Source organism: Octodon degus, unplaced genomic scaffold (genome assembly GCF_000260255.1).
Source record: "Octodon degus isolate 3935 unplaced genomic scaffold, OctDeg1.0 scaffold00056, whole genome shotgun sequence".
In the NCBI taxonomy this organism is placed as follows: Eukaryota; Metazoa; Chordata; class Mammalia; order Rodentia; family Octodontidae; genus Octodon; species Octodon degus.
In genome coordinates this window covers 9,827,456-9,835,634 of record NW_004524632.1, presented here as the reverse complement: position 1 = coordinate 9,835,634, position 8,179 = coordinate 9,827,456, and positions in this window count along the sequence as shown.

The following is an 8,179-nucleotide window of genomic DNA, read 5'->3' as shown; positions in this document are numbered from 1 at the left end:
GGGACAGAAAGGACTATGGAGCCTCCCAAGGCACAGTGAGGAAGGGCAGGTGTTCAGGTGGGACCCACAGGGACTAAAACAGCTGGGGTCATCGATCATCCTCGTGGTGTCCCCGCGCCCCTCCCCCAGCCTCATCCACCCAGCTCAAAGGAAACAGAGGCCACTCACAAGAAAATGAGTTAAGACCAGGGGCGGACACCAGGGCTCCTGCGCCCGCCCTAACAACCCTCCTTCCCCAGGTGCTGGCCGCCTTTGCCCCAGACGCTGCATTCGCTTCTCCGCCGGCACCCGCATCTTACCGGCAGCCTCGCTGTCTTGTGTCTCTTTCCACAGATCAAAGGGCAGAAAGAAAAATGTTCCCAGATCAACTCCCAGGATCACCTTAACCCAGAGCTTCCTGGGCAACTTCAGGCGGGTTGGTCTGTTGTACACATTCTGTGGCAGCTTTTTTTTTTTTTGGAAACTAAGGATTAAATGATTTGGTGATAAATGAAAAGACTAAAAGTTCATGATTCCAGCAGCTCTGGTTTCTAAACGTGTGTGCTGCCAACTTCAAAGCTTTTGTGGGACCTTCATCTTCCTTTCTGTCCTCATGGGCCATGGCGGAGAAGACAGGAACCGGAGGTTTCAAAGTGGAAGGCGGTGGTGCTTGGCAGCAATGGTGTGAAGGCCGGACCAGGCCCTGGAAGGAGCCGAAGCCGAGGGCGGGGCCTGCAGATTTGACTGTTCGCTTCTTAATTAGAAAAGTCAGAGTTTACAAAGAGTAGGCTGAAGACACCGACTGTCCCCAAGCCCTGGCCGATGTGCACAGGCCCAGAAACCTAAATTAGACACCGTTCCGGGGGCGCAGCCTCACCGTCTCTCCAGTCTCATCCACAGTACCCTGGTGCCAGCTGCAGAATTCAGTAGCAGGAGCAGTGTCCCTCTGACCCACACAGCCTGAGATTTACCACTGACCTTCACAGGAGTAAAGAAGTGTCACACAGGACATGAGCTGAAGCCAGAGCGGGACAGTGCGACGCATGGGTCCACAGCTCTGCCCAGAAAGGGGACAAGACGTTAAATCTTCACCAGGCTCGGGCAGGCCCTGACCCTCCCACACTAATAACTGCGAGCCTGGTGATTTGAAAAGTATCTGGAAGCCAGGTGTGGTGCTGCACACCGGCAGTCCCCGCGCTCCAAGAGGCTGAGGCAGTACGATGCAGATTTGAGCTCAGCCTCCACAACTCAACAAATGAGAAAACTAAAGCTAGCAAGACTGTCTCAAAATATTGCATAGGGTTGGGGAAGCAGCTCAATGTGAAGGCCCGGGGTTAAATTCCCAAAACCACAATTTAAAAAAAAAGAGAAACACTACCTACATTGCTTTAGGATTGGTGCCTTTTGAAGATTAGGTAATTCCTCCCCCCAATAATCAATTCATGCTTAGGATGAAAATTACAATAAAGGATATATTTTGCTTTCAACTTTCTAAACGCTTCTGAAAGGTGGACAGTTTCCCAGTGCTTCCCAAAGTGACCGCACTGTTGCTCACCAGGCAGTGTGTCACGCTGGCCTTTGCAAAATGTCAATGTGAGCTGAGCGACCAGGGCAGTAACTGAGTCTCACACCCTCCCCCGGCTCAAGGCAGCCAGCAAGATGCGAAGAGCAACGGCGCCACCTGCTGGCCACAGCGGCAACTCGAGCCCGGATCGGAAATCCTGACCCAGGAAGAAAAATCAATCCGAATCCACCGGGGCTCCCAAGGGATGGTCTCGGTGAGGAACAACCGGGAACAGGGGGTCACCGGGTTTTCACTTACTACCTTTCACACTCTCTCCCCTCTAAATATTCTTTTAAAATGCACCAGCGAGAGGCTGGAGAACCCCGACTGGGCCCTCTGACCCGCAGCCCACCGGGTCTCCCCTAGCTCCTCTCCTGCAGGACAGCAGGCGATGGGACCTGACGTGTCATTCTGTCCTCTGGCCGCTCTGCACCATGCAATACAGCCTTCCGTTCTTAAAACTAGAGGCCTTTCTTGCTCCTGAACCCTGATGTCCTGCTAAAGAAGCTCCAGCCGAGGAGGTTTGAAATCATGGTCTGGCCCTAGCACCTCGGAGGCCCGCGGGAACAGGGATGCTTGCGGGCAGGTGGAGAAGAGGCCCCGCAGCGCCGGCCACGGGCACTGCTAGGTGGCAGCAGGGCGTAGACCAAGGCTGGCTAAGGGCGAGGCCACGGGCAGTGTCTAAGCCAGCGGGAGGAGCCAGGGCTCCCAGCTGGCAGCAGGGCAGTCGGAAGAGCAGAAGCGTCTGACAAGCGAGGGCTCCCACGGGGCAACGTGGGCTCTTCCCTGCCCAGAACAGGGCAGCAAAGTCCACCAGAGTCCGGCTGTGGTGACCACGGGGTCCTGCGTAAGAAGCCCCCTGCCATCCCTGCGTCAGAAGCCTGTGGGTCACAAGTCACCAAGACCAGAAGAGTTGCAGGAAATGCTTGACAGAAAACAACCAGGAAAGAAGAGCAGCGGTGTAGCAACACGACCCTCTAAGGTGACCCTGGCGGACCTCGAAGGCAGTCTCAGCAGGCCGCTAGGCTGGGTCCAGCGGCAGGGCATCTTCCCTGGAATAGCCTGGACCTGAGATGCCCAGCACAAAGCAGGGGGCTCCCCTATCCTCGGACTGAAAGGCCCATGAGCAGATCCCATGCCAAGTCTGCTAGCACCTCAGCCCAGAGCATCCGGGCTGGCTTCGAACTCACAGCAATCGCCCTGCCACAGCTCCTGACTGCCGGACTGACAGGCATGCCCTGCCACACCCCACTGTGTTTTTTGTTTGTTTTTGTTTGTGTGTTTTTTGAAACAAGAGTTTCACTATGCAGTTCAGGCTGGCCTTGAGCTCACTTTGTAGCCCAGGCTAGTCACACGTACCCTCCTGCCTCAACCTCAGGAGTGCTGGGATTACAGGTGTGCGCCCCACAGCAGGCCATTATTATTTTGAAATAGCAAAGCAGGAAGATATACTCTCCCAGCAGAGGGAGCAGGAGCTACGTGACTACCTCTTCAAACCCACTGCGGAGACTCTTCAGCCTGGAAAGCCCAAACCATCTTTTTTTGTGGGTTTTCGTTTGCAAAGACTTGCCTTTTGGTACTGGGGATTGAACTCGGGGCCTTGCGCTTGCCAGGCAGCTGCTCACTTCGCTGAGCTATCTCCCCGGCCCTGCAGAGACTCTTTCACTGTCTAAAAATGGTTCCAGGATCCCATGAAGTATATGAAAGCTTGGAAAATAACACATATAAGTATCAACAAGTTATTACTTGAGGGAATGTGATTTTTATGCTTATTTTTTATTGGGTTTTCCAGATTTTTCTGCCTATGTCACTTTAATGCTTAGGGAAACTTCTAATGAGACCTGGCAAAAATTTATAATAACTTTATAAACAATATTACTAAGTTGGGGAGGAAAAATGACCATGCTAGCTTGGGGCAAAATGTTTCATACTTAGAAAAAAAATCATAAAATGTATTACAATTCTGCCTACGTATTTGGCCAGGCAAAAGTCCTGCATTCCACAAAACGCACATTAAATACATGGATGAGCAGCGCCCTGTAGAGAATAAAATATTACTTTAAATTACATTAAAAGTTCAAAATCTCCCTCCACCACTTAGGGAAGGGCAAGGTGTTGGGAAGCCCCTCGCAAAGCGCTCCCACCGGTGAGCCCACACTGAGTCCACAGCTGCACGAAATGAAACGGTTAAGGATTCATAAATTTGCCTGCAAACCACACATCTAATCTGTGAGATTATTTTCTGAAAGGTCACGCTGTTGGAGTCCCCCACATCTCCTGAGCCTGGATCCGGTAGTTTTCCCGGAGACAAAGCCGGCGTGAATGATTCTCTGACACGCATTTACCTGCAGAAACACGTACCCGAAGCTCAGGTTTCAATTAAGGAACGTGGCAAGATACAGGTCCACTGGTGGCAGCCACCATAAAAACAGAATTTCCAAAAGAATAAAAAGATATATATTCTCTAAAAAGTCATCAGGAGCCTGCTTCCCGTGTCGACGCCGGGTCCGGAGTCCCTGTGAATTTGGGAGACCTGCCTGGCCCTGCTCCGAGCGAGCCAGGGCATGGGCGCCCCGAGGGGCACAGGCGCCTCCTGCTTGCTGTGCGGCTGCCTCAGCCAATGGAGATGAGATGGACCTGTTCCGGAGGAGCTGTCTCTGCCCTCCGAACGTCACCCTGTCAAGCACAAAGGTTCAGCCTCAGACATCACCGTCAGGGGCTAAGGGAACAGTGCCCTGGAAACCCCACTAACAGGGGCTTCCGCTGCTCCAGGAGGGAGGCGCCCCGGTTAGGCTGTCGCTACCCAGGCCACCCGCACCTGCCGGCCACTGTGCCCATGCCCAGGATCAGGTGTCACGGAGTAAGGCCAGAGCGTGGAAGGCGTTTGCGAGACCATAAGAGCTACTTCTCAATCTTACCGCAGCCTCTCCTGCTAAGAGCAGCGCATCTGCCCCGCGGCGTGGGTTTCACCATCCGCTGCTGCACTTTGGTCTCTGCTGCCGCCACCAGCATCACGTTTATACCCAGGATGGCTTGCTCGGTTCTCACCTGCTTTACCTGGTGATGTAGAATGTCCTCCTCCTTCCTAGCAGGGACACATTTTTTATCGAAGCGAAACCCACCTTAATCTAAACCTTTTACTCTAATAGCCTTGCACGTGCCACTGTCGCCGTGCAGCAGACAGGCTCCGCATGACCATCCATTCCCAGGGCCCATGCATCACCATCAGGACAAGGGGTGAGCGCCCCTCTCTCCTTCCACACCCCTTCCCTGTCTTACTAAGGTGCAACAACTATGCGACTTTGTGTGGTAGCCAGGATTGCTGATGACCAGAGGGGGCCGGGGAAGCACAGCAGCTCAGGGTGGGTGAAGGAGCGGAGCCCTGCGCCACGACCTCCACCTGTGTCCCTGTTTGGAGAGGTGAGGGGTCCTGCCCAGAGTCACGACTGGCTTCTTTAACTTTTATTTGAATTTGGATGAGTTCAAATCTTCGCATACTTTGTTACTGCCACTACAAAAGCCAGAGTCCTCGCCAGGTGACCTCACACCCACTGGGACCTCCCTATCTGGAAGGGCCCAGCAGACTCTGCCTGGCCCCGCCCCCGTGCTCATTTAAATACCTGCCATTGGCTTCCTCTGCCTCCCTCCAGCCCCTTCCATACTGGACAGGCAGGGACAGCACGTCCCTACCCTGAGTGACAGGAACATCACAGCCCTGCCAAGCTCTCCCCAGGAAAGAGCAGACCCTGGGAGGTCTCCCATGCTGGCCTCCTCCTCTCCAAAACTGTTTAGCTGTTTCTTCTAATGCTAACTTGCACATTTCTTTTTCTCTCTCTGTGTGTGTGTGTGTGTGTGTGTGTGTGTGTGTGTGTGTGTTCAGGGCTTGAATCCAGGCCCTTCCTCAGAGCTACTTCCCAGTCCTCTTTATTTCTATTGTCTGTAATTTTGAGACAACATCTCACTAAACTGCCCAGGCTGGACTTGAACTTGCAACCCTCCTACCTCAGCCTCCAGCATGGTCTGCCTCACCGGGCTGAACCTGCATATTCCTAACCAACCTGCTTCAATTGCCACTTCTCTGTTCCTAATTTCAGATATTAAAGACCTCCATTCCAATCACGGAAGATGTAAAGGCCAACTCCCACCTCCAGTTGCTGTTTCTCTACCCTTCACACATGATTGCATCCTGCTGCCTCACAATTCACGAGTGTGTGTGTGTGTGTGTGTGTGCATGCGTTTAGGGTCTCCACCATTCTCCTATAATGAAGCCCCATGAGTAGGAATGTTTGTTTTGTTTACTGAAGAACAGTGCCTGGCACATGGCAGACATTAAATAAACATCCATGTATATAAATACTAGTGAATGAATGCTCATATTTACAGTACGTGACTTATCCGCGAGGACCCCGCACCCACCTCACCCCTCCCCAGCCCACCCTGAGCCCTCAAGCCCCATCTTGGGGCGTGAGCAGCCTCAGGAAGCCTCTCCTGACTGGGGTGGTGCAGATTTTCTGCAAACCCCTCCCCAACATCTGCGCAGGCTGATGCCCAACCACCGACTCCTCAGCTTCCCCGCTCGCCTCCCCCCTCTCCTCTCGCAGGCCAGACACGCGGCTCCTCCTGCCCCAGGGGAGCCCCCCACACCCCTGGCAGGTGTGAGGTGCGATGCCGGCTCTGCAGTCCATTCCCTATTCCCGCCCAGGTCTCCTCACGCTCCTTGTTTCCAACCACCAAGCTTCTTGCTGTACGTTTTCCATCTTCAGATCTCCCTCAAAAATCAAAGTAACAAACAAAAGGTAACAGATGGCGACTGCTTGTTCAAAGTCAGGACTGCGGGGCTCCCGTGGCGGAAGACAGCAAGCGTCCACGAGGAAAGCGGACAGTCGGCCGCCACTCCTACATCTCCATCACCGCCCGGCGCGGCATTCTACTCTGGATTAGTGATAAGACATGACCCCAAGCAGTAGGAATAAATGTCAGGCCATTCTTTCTTTTTTCTTAATCTACTTTTTGAAGGGTATCTATCTTGACAAATTACAAAACAAGAAAATAAAGCATGCACCTTTCTCTAAATCAAGGAACCCTTACAGCTGACACATGCCTGCTCCTGGCTCTGTGGGCTGTGGGTACCCCGGACGGACAGACAGACAGACACACACACACACACACCCTGTGTCTCAGGCCCAGCGGGGGCCGGGGTGCCTGTCCACCAATGCACGGGCACAGAGACTCGCCTGGGAAAATAGGGAGACAGGGCAAGATCGAACGAAGATGGAGCTCCTTCATTTTGGGGACTCAACTTTTGAAATGGGCTTTGAATGATTTAAAGGTTTTTAGTTGCTCCCAGGTTTGAAGCACTTGGTTTAGTTTGGTTTGGTTTCCAATTAACTGTATTTCTATCAAAAGAACTATTCTCTCCTAAAAAGGAAGGTTTATGGCAGTTGTTTTAATCATGATTTACAAGGAAAAAGATTTAATACAGGACACATAATTTATAGGATTATTTTATTCATCCAAAAAGGCAAATGCAGAAGACTGCGAGAGATCTGTCCATGCACAAGAGACCCAAAGAATCCCGCTGAGGGTCTGGATCCCCCTGCAAGGTCCTGAACGAGTCCACCTGGAGGCCCAGCACCCACAGCAATGTCTCATGTAAGTCTGTATTACGAATCTGCACAGGGAAGGCCCAAAGAGCAGAGGTAGAAGCCGGAAAGCCTATGCCAGCGGGGTGAAGGCTCTGTGCCAGCGGGCTGGGGTCTGCACTGGAGCCAGCAAGCAGTGCTCTGGTAAGGTAAGGACCAGAGCTCCCCGGAAAGAACCGCAGCCGTCCTCAGTGACGGCGAGGACCCGAGCTCCTCCAATGATGAGAACAGCTGGGTTCCATCAGGAAAATCAACGCGACACCCTTGGGCGGGAGAGTCCCCAGCACCATCTTCCCCTCCAGTTCTGCTTCACGCTGTTGGCAGCGATCCGCAGCTGGAGCTCCTGCCCAGCACCACGCTGACTCAGCTGAGCTGGGTGTTCCAAGCCAGCCACCTCTGAGCCCACCACAGCAACAGCTTTGCTTTGGGGGTCACCATTGTCTGCGTGTAAATAGCCAAGTACGATTTGAAAATACCAAACAGTTTGCCAAGTCCATTTCAACGGAAGGCAACATTCTGCACTAAAAATGCTGGACACAACATTCCCAATGCTAAGGCACATCATGGCGGGGACAAAAGGACCGGCATCGCCGCCGCCACACAGAGAAAGGGCCATCACACTCAGACAGGAGCGTGACAGCCAGGACAACCGATTGCCGCCTTTATTCTTTCATTCCCTGCTAACCACATCTGGGGTCAAATCTGCTGCATAGTTTTTCTGCTTTGACACCGTTAAGGTCCTGTCTCCACACACTGAGGGGAGGCAGGGATCTGAAGCAGGAGACCAAGGGCCAGATTTGAGCTGAGGGCCCCTCTCATTGTGTTTGTTCCATGCACATAAATGGGGAGCGAACATACATGCCAGTGGACACTGTGCTTTCTGAAGGCCACCAGGCCAGTAGGTAAGAAAGCCTCAAGTGTCTCAGAAACAAGATGAGTCCTGCAGAAGGAAATTAAGTCACTGACATGGATCAGATGGCCCGGGCACAGTGTG